The following is a 24,284-nucleotide window of genomic DNA, read 5'->3' as shown; positions in this document are numbered from 1 at the left end:
GGAGGATCCCATGGCTGGAGGAGCCTGGTAGGCTGCAGTCCCTGGGGTCCCACAGAGTCAGACACGACTGAAGTGACTTAGCAGCAGCAGCAGCAGCAGCTATAATCAAGAGCATCCCCTAGGATAATAGCACACTGCTCATTCAGTGAAAGGTACAGCTTCTCACAAGAAACAAGGCTTTATGTGAAAAATTAAAAAAAAAAAAAGCACTCTTGTTTTTGTCTCCATCTCTCAAACCTTCTCGGTTCTTCCCACCAAACATAATCAATGCAACCTGTATTTCTTTATAAAAGTCATTCCCTTATTTTCATTGAACTCACACTCTTATTAATAGTATGCAGTGAATTGGGCTTCCCTGATAGCTCATCTTATCAAGAATCTGCCTGCAATGCAGAAGACCTGGGTTTGATCCCTGGGTCGGGAAGATCCCCTGGAGAAGGGAATGGCAACCCACTCCAGTATTCTTGCCTGGAGAACCCCATGGACAGAGGGGCCTGGTGGGCCACAGTTCATGGGGCTGCAAAGAGTCAGACACGACTGAGCAACTGAGCACAGCATAGAAGGCAGGGATTTAAGTGCTTCTCCATTTGTGAAGGCGGTTGTGTAAGCCTTCTCAGTCCGCAGAATGGTTTAGTGGGAAGGGAGCTCATGTTGGCTTCTTACACTTAAGTCTAGAAGATTTGTATTCCTCTGTGTTTTGAAACTATCACTTCCTTCTTTAACCTCCCACCCCTCATACACACATACCCACTCAGGGCAGTCAGGTGTAAAATTAGAAGGGAAAAAAGTAATACAAGCATGGAAAATATGAGATAACATTTCTAAAAATAAATTCTGGTGGGAGCAGCAGTCCACTTGGAAACCAATAAGAGGGTGTTAAGTCCTCTCTAGGGTGAATTTCTCAATTATTCTACATTGGCACTGCCTTTGGTAGCCGATGAGGACCTTACATTTCCCAATAACTTTTCTGGGTCACTCACCTACGAGCTTATAAGATTGCCCAACATGAGATGAAGTTTCTTTTTATATCCCAGAGCAGTACGTGCGCCCGCTACACTTCCTTCACTGCTTATTTCTTCCTCTTACGCCTCTGTTTACTTCTGTGCACGAGGCAGGACCAGTCCTTGGTTAAGTTGTGAAATTTATACAATGCTCTTTAGGCTTCTCCAAGTTCAAGCACCTTTCTACAGCAAGATGCCGAGAATCTTGGGAAAGAATTGTGAAGTCCGTTCTCTGCATCTCCTGGTAATTCAACCCAGGGCAGGTTGGAGAGAAGATATGGGAAAGGAGAATTTAGGTCAGAACCAGGAGAACTTGTTCCTAACAAAAGTTGTCCCCAAATAAGACTGACTTGGGGGGAAAAGGATGCAGGAATGTTTCTGGAGATGATTTATAATAAGGGTGGCTGGAGATGGTTTATGCGGCACAGGTGAGTTGATAACCAGGAAGTTAAGACATAAATGTAGATTTGTTTATACTTACTTAAAAAATAGAGAGAAATAATATATGGACACCAAGGAGGGAAAGGGGGGATGAATTGGGAGATTGGTATTGACATATATACACTACTTGGAGAAGACTCTTGAGAGTCCCTCGGACTTCAAGGAGATCCAACCAGTCCATTCTGAAGGAGATCAGCCCTGGGATTTCTTTGGAAGGAATGATGCTAAAGCTGAAACTCCAGTACTTTGGCCACCTCATGCGAAGAGTTGACTTATTGGAAAAGACTCTGATGCTGGGAGGGATTGGGGGCAAGAGGAGAAGGGGACGACAGAGGATGAGATGGCTGGATGGCATCACCTACTCAATGGACGTGAGTCTGAGTGAACTCCGGGAGTTGGTGATGGACAGGGAGGCCTGGCGTGCTGCGATTCATGGGGTCGCAAAGAGTCGGACACGACTGAGCGACTGAACTGAACTGGACTGATGTACAAAGCAGATTGCCAATAATAACCTCCTGTACAGCACAGTGGGGAAAAGAAGATACAGTCCGTAGGACATATATTAAGTTAACCTTGAAAAGGCATTCCAGTATACAGTAGGTATAGACAAATATTGTTTAATTCTACTTATACAAGGAAGCTAGAATAGTCAAATTCATACAGCCAGAAAGAATACTGGTAGATACTAAATACCCACTAAATATTGGGACTGGGGGAGGTGGATGAGAGCAGGGATGGGGACTCTGCGTTTCAGTTTAGGAAGGTGAAAAATTAGGGAGATGAATGGAAAGTTTCGGAACAACGTGAATGGAGTGCGTATCACTGAACTGTACAGTTAAACATGGTCAAAACAGTATGTTTTATAAAACACATGTGACTTTTATGTGACCTTTAACACAGTTTAAAAAACCATTAAAAAAGAATTATACAAAACAAAATAATGCATTCTCATTGTAATTACTAACTCAGTGGAGAAAGAAGGGGAAAAAACACACCCGTGTCCCTTTTCCAGTCCCCTGCAATCCCAGTGGAGATAATGTTGGGTGTTTTATCCTATCCTTTTCCTATGTCCTTTTTCTTAGCTCCTTGGAAATCGTTCATATAAATACATCTTATGATAGCAGTTAGAGGGAGCGTGCTGAATGCAGTTCACCACTCCGGCTTTTGCCATCTTCCAACGGGTCCCTACTTGACACGAGTTGCAGGCAAAGTCCAGGGACGCGGGCCACCCCACCCCCTCTGTGACCTCACCTCCTGTCTCTTCCTCTCCACTTTCTGCACCATCTTCTTCACACACACAAGGCTCCCTGCAGCCCTGAGGCTCGTGGACGTGTGTTTTCTCTGCTTGGATTGCTCTTCTCTCTGGTATTCAGGTGACTCACTGTTTCATCTTCTTCATGTCTTTACTCAGATATAATTTTCTAACTCTTCAGTTTTCCTACCCTGGTGCTCTGTCTGTTTAACACATAAAGATCCATTGCACATTAATGAATGTATGGGAGATGCCAAACCTGGACCACTGGTGTGGCATCTTTCCCAGAAACCCACTGCCTGTTTGCTTTTGATCCAACAAGTGGATGGAAGCTATGCTAGTGTGAGTCACACTTGCACGGTGCGTTGTTAGATATTCAGTCTCTTTGCTAACCCCGTGGACTGGAGCCCACCAGGCTCCTCTGTCCATGCGATTCCTCAGGCAAGAATACAGGAGCAGGTTGCTGGTTCCTTCTCCAGGGGATCATTCCAACCCAGGGATTGAACCCAGGGCTCCTGTGTTGCAGGCAGAGCACAGTATGCTCTTTTAAAACTCTTTTAGCCTAGAGTTTTATCACTGAATCTTGCACTTGGGCGATCTCTCCATCCTCCCTCCTCATGGCTGGGATTCTCAGGTTGTTGATTTTGCTGCCCAGAAGCCCTTAATGCCTGTCCTCCCGCAGGCTGGCTGTTTCTGGATTGTGTCTTCCTCTACTCTCTTTATCAAAATTTATTGGCTTTTGTGGGAACTTTTCCAAAAGACAGATTCATTGCGGGGGAGGGGAGCTGAAAAGCCCATCTATTTCCTCCTTAATCCAGAGGATTGTATTTTAAATGGTTAGGATGTAGACCCCAAAGTCAGCATTTTTCCTGCTTCCTGTAAGATGTTGTCTGTACCTTCAGTCCTGGAGAATATTTCTTCTTTTCCTGCAGTCTAGGGGGACTCCAAAGAACTTGAAATCTATCATGATCCCTCAAATAAGAATGTTATCACTTAAAGAACACGTTGCATCTAGATACAAAAGGTCAACAAGAAAGATGAGTTTCCAGCTATCCTGAGCTCTTTGGAGCACTTAACTTTTTCATCTATTCCCAGAAGCAAAAATCTTGAGGGCGGAAACACTGTGAGATGCAGAGGTAACTGCAATTTCACAGAAAGGAAAAGAATTGGTGTGCTAACCAGGACTCCCCTCAAGCTCTGACAATGAGGACTCAGCTCTAACTGCAGAGGGCCTGGGTTCAGTCTCTGGTCAGGAAACAAAGGTTCCACAAGCCTACAGCCAAAATAATACAATAAATAAAAGTTAAAAAAAAAAAGAATCGGTGCACTGATTGGAATTAAATGAGATAATCATGATATCGATGTTCCCTACTCAGAGTTACATACTGCTAAATTCATTTTCTGTTCTCTCTTACAGTTTCTAATTTAATTAACATTTTTCTTTGTCTTTGCCAGGTCAGAAATAGAGAGGACAAAGTTTTTTTGACTCCTAGTTTCTCTTCAGTGTTCTTTCTGAGAATGTTTATAGCTGTGTTGGCCTCCATCACCCAATGACAAATAGAGAAATAAAATAGAAATTTTCAGAGTAATCAACTGATATCTGGGGTGTTTTTGGAAGAGGCAGGATTATTCCTGGGTGGCTATAGATTATGGAATTTATAGATTTTTACAAAATTAATAAAAACATAAAGCTATTCCTCTGATTTCCTAATGTCAACTACCTTTAAAAGAATGCATCAATTGTCAAATAAGATGTCAATTTTTCCTGGTGTGTTTGTTGGAAGCGAATATACACATGTTTCATGGTCACGGGACTCGCTAAACTTCCTCTCAATATTTATTTCACTAACATAATACCTGCTGACGTCAATAATCTTTCCTGGCTTCCAATTTTGTTCACGCCATGATGGCTTCAGATCGTTTCCTGAATGAATGAGAGAGACTCATAAATATTTTATTGTGGCCCAATAGTGATGTCAAGTGCTTCCTGATCTTCTCTTTGAACTGTTTACTTTTTGTTTTTTAATAGGACGTGGTTTGCTCAGAATGTTTGCACATTTTTGGATGTTGACCTTAGCCTTGCTATTTGGAATATTTTACACATCAGTTTAATCATACTTTGTCCTACTCTTTTTCCTGCAAGTCTATCATTTCTAATATGTGGCAAATATTTACTTGTATCAAGAGTGGTGAATTTCATTTCCCCTCTGTATCTGCCTTAAGGTCTATTGAGTTGACGATGTATTAGTTTATAAGCACTGTGTGCAAAGTCTTGCGTTGCTTCCAGTTGCCTTATTCAGGCAAGGTATCTCATTGAAAGAAATTTCACATCCAATTTTTGGAGAAAAATATCTCCTGGTTCCTTGGAATCTTCTTAATCAACCTTTCAGTGCCATGAAGAATCTAGATTTACATTTTTTTAAAGTTGGTTTGCAATGATTTATGATAACTCAAAGAGAGACCATTTTACAAGTGAAGTATTAAATATTATTCAGCATTTGCCCAAAATCGATGCTACCATGAGACCCTAACATAAAAGACCATGCAGCCAAAGTGGATGAAAAATACTTGTAAAATATCCAGCATGATACAAATAGCAAATATCCCAAATATCCCACAACAGCAAAAGTCTCAAATTTACTTTGAAATGTCATTCTCAGTTTGAAATCGAATAAGCAAAATTGAGAGCTTTACTTGAAAGGTGATATTTATTTTTCTTTTCTTTTTTTGACCATGTGGCTTGCAGACTCTTAGCACCCTGATTAGGGATCAAGCCTGTGCCCTTAGCAGTGAAAGTGTGGAGTTCTAACCCCTGGTCTGCCAGGGAATTCTCAACACTCTTGAGATTGCAGTGTGATTTCTTTCAGTTACCTTGATTCAAACAATGATAATTGGATACATGTCCAAGAAGTAAGTTGGATTTCTGTAGATCATCTGGTTTTAACTTTGATATAAACTTCCAAATTTGATAATTAAGTTAATACAGCAGAAACTTCACTTGTTAGGAACTGTATCTAAATCAGTTGTGCTCTGTTTGACAGAAAATTGAGCATTTTACTGTTCAAAAGCAAAGCCTAAGGACTTAAAGGTTAAGCTCCCAGGCAGCCTGAGATATCATTTCTACAAGATAGCTAAGTCAACGTTCCAAGCTACAATCCACAAAGCCCCAAGGTCCCACAAAGCCACTTTAAAGGTCCTTTATTGAACAAGTGTTCAATCCTGCTTTCAGAATATGGCAAGAACTGCAGCTTGTGAGAGAGTGGAAACTCTGGTGTGCTTATCCATCAGCACCATTCTCTGCTCTTCCAGATTCATTCTCGGCCTTGTTTTCCACCCAAGGAGCTTAACTATAGGAACTGCAAAGCCCAGGGTCTCTCCTTTTGGCTCCAGGCTCTGCTGACTTAGTCAGAGTCGCCAGCCGAAGGACGGTCCTGCAGCTCCCTGCCACTTTCTTGCTGGGCTGTCACTCCTTAACCGTGGCTTTTGCAGGGCAACTCTCTTCAACATCCAAATCTCTCTGAGTTCTACATCAGAGCCTTCTCCTCCACCCTCTCCAGGCTTAGAGGGTTTATGGTGAGCTTCCTACTGTTATGAGCCCCTGGTCACTGGGCCATTGCTTTATGATTCTGTTAATCCTGCCCTTACATCAGCAAAACCCCCTTCTGTTTGAACTCTCTTCAACTAACCCCTTGAATTAATTCAACATTTTACCTACTCCCTGCCAGAACTCTGCCTGACACCATTGGTTTGGTCTTCCCCATTGCCACTGCCATATAAACTGTTCACTCTACTCAGGACCATTCCAGAGTTTTCAGGGACTTCCCTGGTGGTCTATGCATACCCTGAAGAGGGTGTGGGTTCAACCCCTGGTCTGCAAACTAAGATCCTGCACGCCACATAGTGCGGCCAAATTTTTTAATTAAAAAAAAAAAAAAAAGAGAGTTTTCATAAAAACCTGAGCATTTTAAAAGATCTAACCAGAATGATCCATTTGTTGGGTGAAAATAGGATATTTTAAACGGTGCCCTATGATACTCTAGGGGCTTCCCTAGTGACTTCGATGGTAAAGAATTGCCTGCAATGTGGGAAACCCAGTTTCGATCCCTAGGTCAGGAAGATCCCCTGGAGAAGGGAATAGCTACCCACTCCAATAAGCTTGCCTGGAGAATTATGTGGACGGAGGAGCCTGGAGGGCTACAGTCCATGGGATCACAAGAGTGGGACATGACTCAGCGACTAACCCTTTACAATACTCTAACGTAACTTTTAAAATTCATTTTTTCCTTTCAATTTTTAGTTATTGTCTATTTTTTCCTCCCACTAATTCATTTATTCTCTCCCTTTTCGGATTTTCCTCCTGTGAACTCCATCAGATGGTGGTTTCCGGAATCAGGACCGCGTTGCCCTTGAACTGTTCACCCATGACAACTCTCCTGGGGCAGAAGCACCTGGAAGATGCCTCCCAGCCCGAGTGAGTAACACTGTCCCCCACTGTGCTCCCTGCCTTTCATGCTCCCTTCTCTTCTCGGGAAACAATGTTTCTCATTCAATTTTCTAAGTCAACAGATTAGAAAGGAGTCGGACAAAAGCAGAACTGTATGATCGTGCGGTTCTAACTGAGCTTCTATGATGAAGCCTTTGTGCTCCTTGAATAAGACTTGTATTTTGAGTTTGGGAAAAAAAAGCTCCTGGACAAATACGATTTCTGTTTGATGTGAATAGGCATCATCCCCCTACTCCCCCCGCCACCCAAACAGTACTCCCTTTTAAAATAAATATTATGTGGAGTTAAGGATTTCTTTTTCTACTTTTATTATTAGAACAAAAAATGAAGAGCTGCCTAGATAGAGAACGGTGAGGCATCTATTCATACCAGTTAAACTGTCTCGTCAATCCCTTTGAAAGACAAATTCCAATGATGATTTTAAGACATGTTGTCAAATAAATAAAAATGCCGGAATGCTTGGAGTCGAGGAAGTGGAGTAAGAACGTAAACCAGAATAGTGGTCGTGAGACATCCTCACATTTAGCATCCTGCCTCCTGCCTTTCTACCCTCCTCTTTCCACAAATACGACACCCAAGGTGACTTTGGGTGGTTGCATAGACGTGCTCCTTCAAATTTAATAGTTAGAGGTTTATTTTCATGAATTTTAGAAAACATTAAAATAACACATTAAAGTTATTCCATTACATCAAAGTTGTGATGGATAACCATATGACAAAGAAGTACATTTCTGTTAGAGAAAAAGGGTCACTTTAGAGAAAAGGTCAGTATGGAGAGTGTTATTATAGAGGGAAAAGCAAACACAAGAATATGTATTTTTAAGCCAAAGAAAACTTACTCAACTAAGTAATCATATTAAGAGCCTCTCTTGGGCTTCCCAGGTGGCTCAGTGGCAAAGAATCCACCTGCCAGTGCAGGAGACACGGTTTTAATCCCCAGCCCAGGAAGATCCCACAGGCCTCGGAGCAACCAAGGCCGCTGCACCACAACTCTGGGGGCTGTGCTCTAGAGCCCGGGGACCACAACTATTGAGTCCATGTGCCCTGGAGCCCACGCTCCCCAGGAGAAAACACCTTAATGAGAAGCCTGCACTCCAGAAGAGGAGAGCAGCTCCACTTGCCTCAACTGCAGAGAAGTCAGTGCAGCAAAGACCCAGCACAGCAAAAATCACAAACATATAAAGAGTGTCTCTTCTGCTTGGAACTATCACATTGCTAATCAGCTATATTCAATATGAAACAAAAGGTTTTTAAAAAGAGAGAGACTGTCAAGAGAACACGTGCCATAAAGTCTCAAACGCATTGTTTTGATTTGCTGTTCATTTGTGCGCACACAGGGAATTGCAAGCAAAACGTGACTTTTTCTAAAAGAACATGGTGCTTTCTAAACAAAACAAAAAGCAAAACCAGCATACAAACCAAGGGAAATGAAATCAGTACCTTGAAGGTATGCCTTTATGCCTGTCTTCATCAGCATTATTGACAATATCCAAACTATGGGAAAAACCCAAGCGTCCATCAACATAAGAACACAAATTTATATAAATGTAAAATGTAGGCTTGATAAAGAGGTCATCTTGCCATCTGAGACAACATACAGCACAGATGAACCTGGAGGACATTATGCTAAGTGAAATCAGCCAGACGCAGAAAGACAGATACTGCATAATCTCACATATGCGTAGAATCAAATACAGTTAAATACAAAGAAGCAGAGAGTTGAACTGTGGTCACAAGGAGCAGGGAGAGAGGAGGAGGGATGTGGGTTCAAGAGTACAAAGTGGCAGTTATGTGGGATGAAGAGGTACAGAGATCTAAAACACAACATGAAAAAAAAAATAAAAAATAAAACACAGCATGTTGGCGATAGTTAATAACACAGAGTGTGCTCATGATTAGCTTGACCTCAGGAATCATTTCATCAAGCGAATCAAAGCACCATGTTGTTCATGAGAAATGGAATGTTTCTTCCATATGAGTGTATAAGGGATGTCACAGTGGTCAGCAATTACAGCCACCGTGGAGGGCGAGCTTGTGAGCCCTGAGGGAGCTCAGGAAGGAGCGAACACCTGCCATCCAGCAGCCATCAGACGGCAGAGACCACCTGCTGTCCAGCGGTCTTCAGAGAACACCTGCCATCCAGTGGCCCTCAGAGACCACTTGCCATCCAGAGGCCTTCAGAGAACACCTGCCGTCCAGCAGCCGTGAGACTGTAGAGACCACCTGCCGTCCAGCAGCCATCAGACGGCAGAGACCACCTGCTGTCCAGCGGCCTTTGGATGGCACCCACTCCCCACGGTGAGCCCCCAGGAAACTCAGGATGGGAAAACACAGGATTCTGGCCCCAGAAAGCTGAGATATAGATCAAAGGAATGATTTCAGTGAGCCTGGACCCTTGCACCTTTCCAAACAAAGAAAAGCACTGAATTTCTTACCTTGGGGTATCTGGTTTTAGCTTACAGTCCTCTTTTGACTCAGTGACTTTGTTGCAAAGCTTCTGTACAACTGCTCTCCCCTACCTGTCTCCTCAGAGCAGTTTTCTCAGGGTCATTGGAGATGCTGCCTCCAGGGCTTAAGTCCTAAAATGTCCCCCCGAATAAAACATAACTCTCAACTTTCAGAGTGTGCATATTTTTCAAGTCTACATACACCTTCAAGATATATATCTTAATTGAAAAAATCAGGCTATAGAAACATTTAATTATTTTCTTAAAGTCAGTATAGTTTCCTCAGTGGTAGCAAACATGCCACATTGGTGGGCTACCCTGACGATGAGAACACTTATGTGTCACCCCGCCCTGTCTATTGGGCTCTGAGCCTAAAACTGCTCTGGAAAAAAAAAAAAGCTTATTTAAAAAGTCCTTGATGGGATGCTATAATTCTGGTCTTTCCATTATGTGCAAATCATGCTCGACTTTGTGGAAACAGTCTGTGTATGTTGCAAAGATCCAACCTGGTTTACTTCAAAAGATCAGGCTTCATTTTGCACACCAAGTTCTGGCCTTTTTTTTTTTCCTATTTCACCAAAGTAACAGATTTCTTTTTTTTTTTTTTTTTTCACTTCAATAAAATGAAAATGAATGCAGAGAAAATGCCGACAGAGATCATCTGTAAGTTTTTCTTTCCCCATTCTTTGAAGAAATAAAGACGTTCTCTATTCATGCTTAGGGGTAAAAGGCTGGTGAAATTCCAGGACACCAGGTCACAGGGGATATGAGAGCTTTTTAGATGTTGATAGAATTTTGAGGGAAAGAAATCACTGGAGTGTTCCAGGTGGCTCAGTGGTAAAGAATCTGCCTGCCAGTGCAGAGATGCGGGTTTGATCCCTGTGTCAGGAAGCTCCCCCTAGAGAAGGACATGGCAACCCACTCCAGTGCTCTTGCCTGGTGAATCTCATGGACAGAGGAGCCTGGTGGCTGCAGTCCATGGGCCTCAGAGTTGGGCACGACTGAGCGCAAGTCCTTAATGAAGAGGAAAGAAAGGTGGATCCTCTGAATCCTCGTCTCAGACATTCCCAGGGCCTCCCCCTTCTCACTCCCCTACAGAAAAATGGGGGAACACAGGTCAATAGACTCTCACCTAAGCTTCTCTGAGCTGGAAACCTAGGGTGGAAGTCTGTGTACATGTTACTTTACGTTATTTCCTGTCTCTTCATTTACTGAAGACGCAAAACACTCAGCTAAATAGTCATTCCCTGAAATCTTAGAGCTTGGATCCTTGTCCTGGATGCAGAAAACATAAAAACTGATGAGAGTGAAAGAAGAAAAAGTGAAGAAATTTTAAACAAACTTTGATATCTGTGTCCTACCCAGATAATTTCATTTGCATCCACTCCATTCGAACTCCAAAGAATTCTAAAGGATTTTATATTACTTGTTGGCCTGAGGGGGAGTCTATTTTTCTTGTCTGTATTAGATGACATTCAGAACAGCCCTAAGAAATAAAATGTGTTTAAATTTACCTTTAAAATGTACACACACTTCCAGAATTATTTCCAAAATCATCAGGCTTCCTTCATTTTCAATTTGAGAAGACAGATCGATATTTTATACATTTTAATTTGCAGCCTGTTATTTTTCAGAGGCTTTTAAAAGCAAACCCAAGTCATGCCCTAGTTTTTATCAACATGTCATTTCAACAATCACTGATTTTTCTAACTTTAAAATTTCCCAACACATCCATAAAATATACTCTCTCTGGCAGGAGGCATGTTATTACTGTGAGTCAGGAAGTTTATTACAGAACCAGCTAAGGACACCCAGCTGAGAAAATGAACTGAGAGGCTAGTTTAAACAACAGGAGTTAGAAAAAGTGGTCGCAATAAATGTGTTTATCATAAGTAAACAGTAGTCTCAAAAAACACAGACGGTCAATATTTGAAGAGAGCCATTGTTCCGAGAACTACAAAGATAGGAAGAGAATGAATTTCCATCCCATCCATCCTTCAGACAATCCTTTTCCTAACTCCTCCAGAGAATTAGATTTTGAGGCCTGAGAGGAGACTGAATGCTTAATGGGAACCCGTCACTCTGCTCTGGGGAAGTGATCTTAGACTTTCTCTCACACTCGGTATGTACCTGTCCTGTGCCTTTAATAAAAAAGGACGTGTGACATTCAGCCATAGTGCTGAAAACACAAAGCCCCAGTGGAAGGGTCTCCCCTATATTCCCCTGCATATCTATCTACTCAACACTCCCATGTCTCAGTCTCTGAGACCTTTGTTTTCACTCCGGATATTTTTACACACGTCTCCATTTCCTGAATTCAATATCCAGTCTGGAACTGTGAGAGAGACTTAGTTGTTGTTTTTTTGATGTGGACCGTTTTGTTTGTTTATTTATTCTTGGCTGTGCCGGGTCTTGGTCGCAGCACACCGGCGTTTGTCCAGATGCTGCATGTGGGCTTTTCACTAGGGTGGCGTCTCCTGCTGTGAAGCGCAGCCGCGAGGGCGAAGGCTTCAGGATTTCTGCACACGGGCTTCGCTGCTGCATGGCCCAGGGGATCCTCCAGGACCAGGGATCAATCTCGTGTCCCCTGCTTCAGCATGTGGCTTCTTACCCACTGTGCCACCAGGGAAGTTTGATGTAGGCCCTGTGTAAACAGACCATGTTGCATTTATGATAACACTGCTTCTGTTTTTTGTTTTGGGTTTTTGGCTATGGGGCATGTGGGATCTTGGTTCCCTGACCAGGGATCAAACCCACATCCCCTTGCACTGGAAGGTGAAGTCTTACCCACTGGACCGCCAGCGAAGTCCCTAGACTGGGATTTAGCTACCATCTCTGTTGAATAAGCTTCCCAAGGTCCTCAAACTGACAGCCTTTGGGGGAGCAATGAATAAAAGAGGGGGTCCTATCAAGAGGGGGCATAGCAGCAGAGTGTGGTTTGATAACCACAGGACCAGAGATTTCTAGCTCAGCACCTATTTCAAAAGGGTAGGGGTGCTCCTGAAGGTGTCTTTGTAAATGATACCCCAAAGTGCAGGAGGAGCAGACTCTATGCCATCCTGAAGATTTCTGGGGACTGCAGAGCAGGAGAATCACCTGGTTTTCATTCTAAAAATACAACAAATGACCATGCCAAAAAAACAAAAGAATTACTCCATGGATCCTTTAAAGGTTATAGGGATTAAGCAAATATTTGACTGATTCCAATAACACTTTTCTGTTTGTTTCCACACTAGTTTTTGCTGGGTTCTCAACCTCTATTGGAGAAGGAAATAATAACCCACTCAAGTATTCTTGCCCAGGAAATCCCATGGACAGAGGAGCCTGGCTGGCTGCAGTCCATGGGGTCACAAAGAGTTGGACGTGACTGAGCAACTAAGCATAATACAGATGGATGCTGGGGAAGGTGCAACACTCAAAAAAAACACAACAACTAATAATGGACTTTCTCGGTGGTCTAGTGGTTTGGATTTCCTGCTTCTACTGCAGGAGGCAAGAGTTTGACCTCTGATCCAGGAGTCAAGATCCCACAAGCCTTGGGGTGCAGCCAAAACAAAACAGCAACAACAAAAAATAAAATGAAGACGAGGATCAATATTGACGATTTTTGTCTTATTTGTAATTTTCCTATTGGCTGGTCTCATTATTTTACATCCATTCCTTTGGTTTACATAGGGATGAAAGTGAATTTAAAGTTTAGCTAATTAAAACAGCAATACTAACCAGTCTATCACACCAGTCTCAGCAAATTATTCATTCATGACAAGAAATGGAACTACCAAATGATCAAGTAAGATGGAATATTCTCTAAAGCACATTTGGCAAATTATGTCCCAGCAGGTAATCCAATGGATCTTACAATGAGAAAACAGAGATTCAGAGACATGTGGTAACCGACCAAGGTCACAGAGCTCCGAGTAGCACAGATAAGAATTCAAACCTTGGTCATCCGATTCCTTCCGTATTCCCTTGACCTATTTAGCTGTGTCCCCCCTCCAAGGCCTATCTCTGGGGCACCTGAAATCTCAAGACAGGCACACAGTTTGGGAATTAGAACTGAATCGATGCAGTGTAAAGAAGTGCAGATAAAATCCTCTTTGTGAGTTTGTTCCTCTCTCCAAGATGAAGTCTTAGGTCAGAAATTAAAACTGGAGGGACCCTGGACACCAGCTAATCCCACCCAGCAGGTTTCAGATGAGGCAAGATAAGGAATCCACAGGAAGACTTCCTCTCCTGAAGGGATGCAGACACTTAACAGATGTAGCTGGGTCATTAAACTGTGGCCAAGTAATATACAGTGGAATTATAACTCACAACTTCCTGTGCCCAGTCACTCTGTCACGTCTGACTCTTTGCGACCCTGTGGACTGTATCCCGCCAGGCTCCTCTGTCCTTGGGATTCTCCAGGCAAGAATGCTGGAGTGGGCTGCCATCCCCTCCTCCAGGGGATCTTCTCAACCCAGGGATCAAATCCAGGTTTCCCGAAGTGCAGGCAGATTCTTTACTGTCTGAGCCACAAGGGAAGCCCCATGACTTTCTACTGATATGTAATTAAATGCTCTTCCCACTGGTCACTGTGATAAGTGAACAAAAAGGAAGACAGAGGTGGAGAGATTTGAATCCATATTCCAAGGGACACCAAAGTCAAAACCTTGGGTTCTTACAAAACACTTTTAGATTTTAAAATGCCTCAGTAGCATACTCTACTTGGGTTAAAAACTATCAACTGTTTTTAAAGTTTCTTGACGTTCATTTTGTTGTAAGCAACAGATACAAAACAGAAAGAACACACAAAAAAACAGACAAACACAAAACCCTTAATGCATCTGAAAAAAGCCTGACTTTATTTAGATCTTCCAGGCAGGGCTAAGCCTGACTTTCAGTGGGGCTCACACTTCTGTTGTTTTCTTTCTTCTTCTGTTTTTTCCCCCCATTTTACCTTTCATCTTCTGAAAAATTGTTGTTTTTTGGTTTTATATTTTTGGTGAGGAGGGGGAATTTTACCAGTCCTCCTTGCAAAAAAAATGTTTTTTGTTCATAAACACATGGAAATTCTTATTTTCACTAAGGTCCTTTTTCTTTCCATGGAAGACTCTTCGGAAACGTATCATCTCATTTGAAATGGCAGCAAGTGGTGAAAATCCATTTTTAGCAATTTGCCCATCACTTCTGCAAGGCCAGTATTCTACTCTGGAAAGATGGCATCAGCTGTGTCCTCGAAAAACAGTCCCTCTTCCTTAAAATAGTTCTAGGTCACCAATCTCAGGTTACTATTTGTTCCTATGAGATGGAAAGGGTTAACGATTTGCTTCTGTTTTCCTTGAGAGTCTTTCCAATTCAATTTCCAGGTGTTCAAATTGGCCCCTCACAAACAAAATACTGCAACCGCTACTATCTTCCATAACCTTTTTTTTTTTCTCTCTCTTTACTCTAATTTGGATTATAAATTCACTCAGAAAAACCTATGGCTAATTTCACTGGAAACAAATGGAAAATGGTCAAACAACACAGTTTTAAGTTCCTTGGTGCAAAAATTAGAACAAGGGTCAATTGATTGGAGTACTCTGACCTTTTCTCCTTAAAACGTATAGTAGAAAAAAAATAAGTTTGGATGACAGTCTGTGTTTAAAATATTCTGCATTAACAATTTAGACAACTTCTTTGGTAAAGAAAATGGAAAGTTGGCATGGAACAGCAACACACGCTGCAAGCCATGGCAAAATGTCCAGAGTCTATTTTACACATTGTCTACATATGGACATGCAGTATGTTACAGAGACAGCTCTATGAAATGCCCAACATTAAAGGAAATGTGTGTGTGTTTTTTCTAACATGACAAGTAATAAGTCATTCTTTGCATATATTATAGAAAAAGTTTTGCAAAGTGGAATGTTGTTTTTGTGGGTCTGTGTGTGTCAAAGCCTGTTTGATCTCTATACAAGTGCAGTAAATATTCAGAAAAATTTTAGTTAAAAAGTCACTTCCAAATGTACAAATCAAACCATAGAATTAAAAAATCCACTGGAAAATTCGAATGTGTAGCCTTTTAAACATAACATCTTTTCTTTTGAAGTATACTGCTTGGACTTGTTAAATAGATGTGTGTAGCATGCGTATGTGTGTGTGTGTGGTTTCACTAGTATCTTCATATTTTCAGAAGAGGTAGAGACTTACATTTGGTTTCAAAAGAGTGTGTTGAACAACAAATAAAATTAGACACTGTATTCTCTTAAATCAACGAGTTATATTTGCAGATGAACCGGTGTGTGTTCACGTGTTTGAAATTTAGTTTGTTGGCTTGTCAAATTCCTTAGTAATAGTCACTGTGTTTTAATTTCAGTCCACTTGTTATGAGTCAGATATTTTCCGAATAAGATAGCCATTTTTTGGATTTAATGTTCAGTTGAAGATATGATGAAGCATCTCCTTTTACAGACCAATTGTAGCCTCTTGGTATAATGATAACTTTTGCTAGATGGTGTGATAGAGAAAAACAAATAGCTGCAGTATCTCACTCATGTGGGCATATAATTTCATTCTCCAGTGAAGTAATAATAATGTTTTCATTATGTCCTTCAATGTGCCCCACTAGTACACAGGTAGCTATTTCTCCTAGTCTGAAATAAATAGTCTATTACACATCCTTAGGGCTTCTCTGGTGGCTCAGATAGTAAAGAATCTGCCTGAAATGCAGGAGACCTGGGTTCTGGGTCAGGAAGATCCCCTAGAGAAGGGAATGGCAACCCACTCCAGTATTCTTGCCTGAAGAACCCTATGGATAAAGGAGCCTGGTGGGCTTCAGTCCATGGGGTCACAAAGGGTTGGACAGGCTTGAGCAACTAACACATGTGTGCACACACGTGCACACACACATACACACATGCGTGCACACACACACACAATCCTGGATGAAGGACAAAGTACAAAAGAAACATGTGGCATAGAAACGGAGATTCAATAGAAACAGTTCCCTTTCTCTATGCTTTGAAGGATGCATGGCGATAAAAAAAGAACATGTCCCCACTTCTATAAACATTTTGGCAGAGTAAAAGCATTAATCTCAGAAGTGGCGTCCAGTGTATACAGAATTGGAATGGAGGTATAGACTGATTTTTTTTTTTAACTTTGTATTACCCCAAACTAAAATATCTATTAATTTCCCGAAAATTACCATCAATAAATCAGAAAAAAATCAAGCTATAAATTCTATCTTCTATTTGAACAGTATTTTATTTTCCAAGATGCTTTCACATACGTCAATTATTTGGGGCCAAACTTCTTAGATAAACATTAGAAGTATTATCAACATCCCAGATATGAGATACTACTATAAGTGGATAAAGCATAAAATAAACCAACGTGACTTTGGTTGCTGATCCTTCCATCAGCATTTATGGGGGAGGTATTATCTCTTGTGTTCAAAAAAAACTGAGCTGTGGGTAGAATCCGATTGCGTGATTGAATGGGACAAAGCTAGGTAGGAGTCATCTATGGGTCACTTAATTTCCATTCTCCCAGGGTTTACCCAAATCCCATTCCATATTTCTCTAAAAGTGCAGAATCTACCTCAACTAAAGAAAAGCAGGCTTTTTCCTCAGGATCTTTGAGATTCTCAATGTGCTTACAAATCTCTGAGAGAAATACTCTGCCTGAAATGTTTTCAGTTTTTGGATCCTGAAATCTTTCTTTCCTTCCTATTGTTATTGAAAGTGGGAAAAAAAAGTGCTAGTTACTCAGTATGCAACTCTTTGCGACCCCATGGACTGCAGCCCTCCAGGCTCCTCTGTCCATGGGATTTTTCAGGCAAGAACACTGCAGTGGATGGCCATGCCGTCCTCCAGGGGACCTTCCCCACCCAGGGACTGAACCCGCGCCTGTCGTGTTGCAGACTCTTTACCCTCTGAGCCACCAGGGAAGCCCTACTGCTGTTGTCCTCCGATTAAAATCTTCTGGACACACTGTTCAGCAAAGTATGATCTGGAAAACATTGCACTCCACCTTTGTCAGTAAAAATAGAAACAATTTTTCCTTTGGAGTATTCTGTTGAAGTTTTGGAAAAACAGCACCTGATGTGCTGAAATCAAGGAATGAAGCCTCAAGAGCACAGTTTCCACTCATTTCCTGGGAAGTACTGTTCTGAAAAGTCATGACGGTCCCTTGAAAATACCTGCAGCCTCTTATTAGGCCTAACTACAGTCCAGAGCAGCTCCTCTCTGTGGAGTTGATGATGACAGAGATGGTGAGGATGATGATTCCATTTCTGTATGAGTTTCCCGGGGAAGTCATAAAATAGCGCCGTAAACGTGGTGGCCAAGAACAGGACACATTTATTCGCTCATCATTTAGGTGCTGCAGATTCTGAAATCAAAGTGTCCACAGGCCCATGCTTCCTCTGAAGATTCTAAGGAAAGAATTTTTTTCTTGCATCTGCCTTGCTCCTGGTTGCTCTTGGGAAGGTAGTTCTTAGTCTAGATGAGACATTTTAAATATTGTGGTTGTTGTTTAGCTGCTCAGTGATATCCAACTTTTCTGCGACCCATGGACTATATAGCCCACCAGGGTCCTCTGTCCATGGGATTCTCCAGACAAGAATACTGGAGAGGGTTGCCATTTCCTGCTCCAGGGGATCTTTCCGACCCAGGGATCAAACCTACATCTCTTGCATTAGCAGGCAGATGCTTTATGGGTGAGTCACCAGGGAAGCTCATAGAAGCAATTCATATATATGGTTGTTGGTGGTTTAGTCACTCAGTCGTGTCCAACTCTTGTGCCCCCATGGATTGTAGCCCGCCAGGCTCCTCTGCGCATGGGATTCTCCAGGCAAGAATACTGGAGTGGGTTGCCATTTCCTTCTCCAAGGGATCTTCCCAACCTAGGAATCAAACCCAGGTCTCCTGCATTGCAGGCAGATTCTTTACCTACTGAGCTATGAGGGAAATATATATGGTTAAAAAACAGTAATTAGAAGTGAGGACTTGTAGCCAATGAACAAAGCCTTCCTCCTCATCCACCTCCTTGCTAATCACTGTTTCATTTTCCCATTTTCTCCACAATAGCAACCATCATTTTAGCTTCTTTTCCTGCTTTTTATTTTTTAAATCTCTTGATGGTTAGCCTACAACTTTAGCTGAGATAGCTTTATTGCATGGCTTTGTGGAATTTTAATGAGCCGGGGTTGGGTTAATTTACTAATCACTTCTGAATGGCAAGATAAAGAAAACCCAATTCCACTAGAGAAAAGCCACTAATTTCAAACAAAATAAACTATACATCGCCATTTCAAAGGAGATGACATTCTCTTTTGAAAGATACTTTTCTAGGGCAGAGAGAAACAAATCAACTCTATTTTTAACCACCCAAGCAGTTAAAAGTGAGGATAAGCTTTGAATTATACATTAAATATCGTTTATAAACTTTCTAGTGGTTCATATGAAGGAGAGGAAACAGACACAAGCTTTGTAAAAAGTTTGATATAAATGCCATTCTCAGACTGTTCGGCTTCTAGAACCCAGGTAACAATTATACTGTGGGAGAATACAAGAGCCATCAATCTCAAAATCTCAACTCTATTTCAAGTCGAAACTTTCAGCCAAACATGACACTGTATAAACATAATTGCTTTTTTCCTCCAAGCGTTAAACCTTATCTGGCTGAAATGAAAAAGAGGGGGAAACCACCTTTAATTTTGTTTTATATACACCAGGAGGGAAACAGAAATCTTTCATCTGAAAGCATTCTGACATTTGACAATGTATAAAGTGAGGGTCTCCAAACGCATGACGGGAGTCATTTCCAGTAACCAGGGGTGGACACATGTTGAAATGTCTGTGAGATTCAAGTTTCTACTGGATTTCCCTTGTATTGTGATGACAGAAGCAAAGCTTCCCACTGTGATCAGGGAATTTAGACAACTGAATTCCTCAAAATACCTAGATCTTCCTTTTTTCACTCCCACCCCAGTGGAAGCCGTTCAGAACCGTGCCAGATGCTCTAAGTGGACCTGCCTGGTGGAGAAGCTTCGCATCTTGAGAATGTCTAGTCCGAGTGGAGCTGGAAGATAAATATATATTACACACGCACACATACACACATACGCACACACACACGCACATATACACACACACACATATACACACACGTACACACATGCACACACACATGCACACATATACACATATACACATGCACACACACATGCACACATACACACATATACACACATGCACACACATATACACACATACACACATATACACACACATATGCACACACACACACATACACATATACACACAAGCACATACACACATGCGCACACACACACACACACACATGTGCACACTGCCATATTTAAAATGGATAACCAGCAAGTTCCTACTGTATAGCACAGGGAACTCTGTGAACACAGCATTTCTTGTCTTTCAGGGAAACAGCAGGTCGAAAGAAATTGTATTTGGAACCAGGGAAAATCTCCATTTCAAGTCTGCAGAGACAATGCAAAAGTACAAGAGTGCCTTCTTCAAGCACAGCTACACTTTTAAACACCATCACTATTTTTCTGGGTCTGCCAGGAGGATCAGAGCTCTGTGTTAGCAGGGTTACCGAGAGGGAGGCCGTGCCCTCCTTTTGACCACGGAGCTGGACTCTGTGGTGGAGGCTCCCCTCCCTCCCCAGCCTTGAAATGGACCTGCTGCCCGCCTTCCCCGAAGCAGGAGCCAGTGCAGGCCTGAGCAAGCAATATGTGACTTGCCTTTTGGACTGAAAACATGCCCGGATCCTGTTAAGGTTCCTAGGAAAGCTTTCAGATTCAGGTGGGCAGGTGCGGAGGTCTCCCCCACCTTGCACTCAGGACAAGCCTTGCAGGTAAGTCCCCTGCTTCTTAAACCTGCCATCTCCCAGTCTGGAGGGGCTGTCTTTTTCTTTCCATGTCTCCCTGCACTCTGGGTTCGGGGGCCAGTTTGGGAACCAAACTTTCCTCTTCCACCTTCTCCCTTCTCTGGGTTCAAGTCTGAGGAACTGGGGCAGAACCACTGAGAACTGAAGACCCAGCATCCTGCATCCATGGTCTGGCTCTCAGACTTCACAGCTGGTCGTCCTTAAAAGAGACGCTCAGCGGCTCCTGGCCGCAGGGTCCTCCTTCAGAAAAAGGGATGACAGAGATAGCATCATGCTTATACTGTCAGGATGATTTCATTGGCCGGTAAATGTAGGTGTGCTCTGGCTAGTAAGTACCTGGTGTCTGGAAGCAGAGGACTGGGAGCTGTGGCTTACCTCCTCCTGTTGCAGGGAGGAGCCAATTCTGACTCCACGTTGGAACTATTCCTTCGACTTGCTTTCCATTGCTCTTGTTATTTTAATCATACATAATGGCCTGCCTCAGAGAATCCTGCCCTTCTGCCCGACTGTTCTACTAAAGCGCCTTTGTTCAGATCCCTGTCCACCTGTAGACTGCATGAAGAAAGAGATTAATACATCCCCCCTGCCTAAGGCTTGTCATTCGAGGAGATATTTGCAAGAATTCAATGGTCTTTTTACTTTGTTTCCTCACCTCCCTCCATCTCTGATCCATGAAAGAATCTGGCATCCGGGCCCGGACAATATGCTTATTATGAGACATTAGTCTGCCATCTTCTTGGTCAGCTAGCTTGCTGAATAAAGTTGTATTCCTGGCCTCAAACACCTCGTCTTTTGGATTTATCAGCCTCTCGTGCAGCGAGTGGCCAATGCAAGAGACATAAGAGACGTGGGTTTGATCCCTAGGTCAGGAAGATCCCCTGGAGGACGGCATGGCAACCCCCTCCAATATTCTTGCTGGAGAATCCCATGGACAGAGGAGTCTGGCGGGCTACAGTCCTTGGGGCCACAGAGTCAGACACATGCAGACACAGTGAGCAGTGAGCTTGGACTCAGCAACGCTTCTATTAATAAGAGCAGACGGGAATGTGTTTTCTGTAAAGTATCTTCTCACAGTAAATCTCTGAGTATTTGACTCTAAGCAGTACTGTCCACCTGCATCAGGACCTTATTACTGCCTCCAGAATAAACCTTTGGAGGATTTTCTCATTATCCGTGGCTCTCCCTGAGTTATGTGTTGTGGCTTTTGTTCATTTCTTACTGGAGTATTTTTTGGCTTCCCAGGTTGTGCTAGGGTAAAGAACCTGCCTGCAATGCAGGATACTAATGAGACACAGGTTTGATCCCTGGGTCGGGAAGATCCCCTGGAGAAGGACATGGCAACCCACTCCAGAATTCTTGCCTGGAAAATTCCAGGAGGAGGAGCCTGGTGGGCTACAGTCCATGGGATCACAGAGTTGGACATGACTGAAGTGGTGTAGCAGAGCACGACAGTTGCTTTACAATCTCCTGTTCGTTTCTACTGCACGGCAAAGGGAATCACGTATATATATGTGTGTGTGTGTGTGTATATATATATATATATATGTATATCTCCCCTCCTTTTTGGATTTCCTTCCCATTCAGGTCACCGCAGGGCACCTAGTAGAGCTCCCTGTGTATACAGTATGTTCTCATCAGTGACCTAGTTTATACATAGCATCAATAATATTATATATATGTGTGTGTGTGTGTGTGTGTGTGTGTGTGTGTGTGTGTATAAATCCCAGTCTCTCAATTCATCCTACCCTCCTCCCCACTTGGTATCCACACATTTGTTCTCTACGTCTGTGTCTCTATTTCTGCTTTATAAATAAGATCGTCTATACAAATTTTTCTAGATTCCACATATACACATTAATATATATTTATTTTTCTCTTTCTGACGTCCCTCTGTATGACGGACTCAATTCCGTTCCCTTTTACGGCTTAGCAATCATCCATGCGATACAGGTACCACGTCCTCTTTCTCCATTCGTCTGTCGATGGAGACTTAGGTTGCTCCCATGTCCTGGCTGTTGTAAAGGGTTCTGCAATGAACACTGGGGTGCGTGTATCTTTTTAAATTATGGTTTGCTCTGAATGCATGCCCAGGAGTGGGATTGCCGGGTCACAGGGTAGCTCTGTTTTTAGGTTTTAAGGAACCTCCATACTGTTCTCCATAGCAGCTGTGTCACTTTAAATTCCCACCAACAGGGCAGGAGGGTTCCCTTCTCTCCACACCCTCTCCAACATTTATTATTTATACATCTTTTTGATGGTGGCCATTCTGACTAGGTGAGGTGATAGCTCATTGTAGTTTTGACTTGGCTTCAGTTCTTTAATTTGCATTTAAAATCAACTTAGTTTCAGGGACTTCCCTGGGGAGTCCAGTGGGTAAGAATCCCTGCTTCCACCGCAGGGAACAGGCTTTCAATCCCTGGTTAGAGAACTAAGATCTCAGTGTGCTATAGGGCACAGCCAGAAAAAAATACAATAAAATCCACATCGTTTCACTTACTTCCCCTCCCCCAGCTCTGACGTTCACTATCACCTCCTCTGCGACGTCTTTGCTGTTTTCTCCCCTTTCACTGTGCTCTCAGAAATGTTCCTGCTCTATTGAATGTGGTACATAGCTGCGGTAGTATAATTTTCCATTGTAGTCTCAAAAAGATCTTATACTGTTGTTCCCCTTGGGTAAGGACTTAGTGTGCGGGTCCTCTGTCTGTCTGGCCTTAGTAAAATATTGGGCATGTAGGACAACTCAATAAATGATTGCAGAAAGAATGTACAGAAGACAGAGTTGATACGTGAACTCCAATAAGATTTCTACTCGTTATTGCATTTGAAAATCCCACCCTTTCTTTGATGTCACGTTGGAGTCTCACCTAGTGATGAAGACCTCTTTGAGCATCAGAGACCTTAGGGATTCTCTTTCCTAAAACTCACTCTGGGACTAGAATCCAATTTCTTTCCCTCCACCTCCCCTCCCACTCCTTCTCTTCCTCCTCCTTTTTCTTTAATAATCATATTATTATTATTTGTCTTGACTTAATGATGTCTTGAGGGTGCCATTTCCTTCTCCAATGCATGAAAGTGAAAAGTGAAAGTGAAGTCTCTCAGTCGTGTCCGACCCTCAGCGACCCCATGGACTGCAGCCTTCCAGGCTCCTCCGTCCATGGGATCTTCCAGGCAAGAGCACTGGAGTGGGGTGCCATTGCCTTCTCCTCTTGAGAGTAAGGCTTCCCAGGTGGCACACTGGTAAAGAATACGCCTGCCAATGCACAAAACCCAAGAGGTGCGGGTTTGATCCCTGGGTCAGGAAGATCTTCCCTGGAGGAAGAAACCGCAGTCCGCTCCAGTGTTCTTGCCTGGAGAGTCCCACGGACAGAGGAGCCTGGTGGGCGACAGTCCACGGGGTCACCAAGCTTTGGACACAACTGAGCACTCACTCAGTTGCTCACATACTATTAGATTCATGTTAGATGCTGGGCAACTTCAAGCTCAGTGTAGGTTGTCACCTATCACATCAGATCATCAGGGGACAAGAAGCCTCCTTGAAATTCCGAAGGCAGGAATCAGAATCCTCCAAGGAGACTGCAGTGGAATTAACCTATTCTGGCTTCAGAGCAGGCAAATGAGTTGCTGATCTTTTCCCTTTGAGTTTCTAAGCTGTGTGCAATGATAACTATCAGCAACTCAATTCTTAGAAAAGACAGAGGAAAAAGGAACAGGGAAATGATGCAGAAGTAAGGGAAATCAGGGCC

This window comes from Bubalus kerabau, chromosome 4 (assembly GCF_029407905.1).
Source record: "Bubalus kerabau isolate K-KA32 ecotype Philippines breed swamp buffalo chromosome 4, PCC_UOA_SB_1v2, whole genome shotgun sequence".
Classification (NCBI taxonomy): domain Eukaryota; kingdom Metazoa; phylum Chordata; class Mammalia; order Artiodactyla; family Bovidae; genus Bubalus; species Bubalus kerabau.
This window is presented reverse-complemented; position numbering follows the sequence as displayed.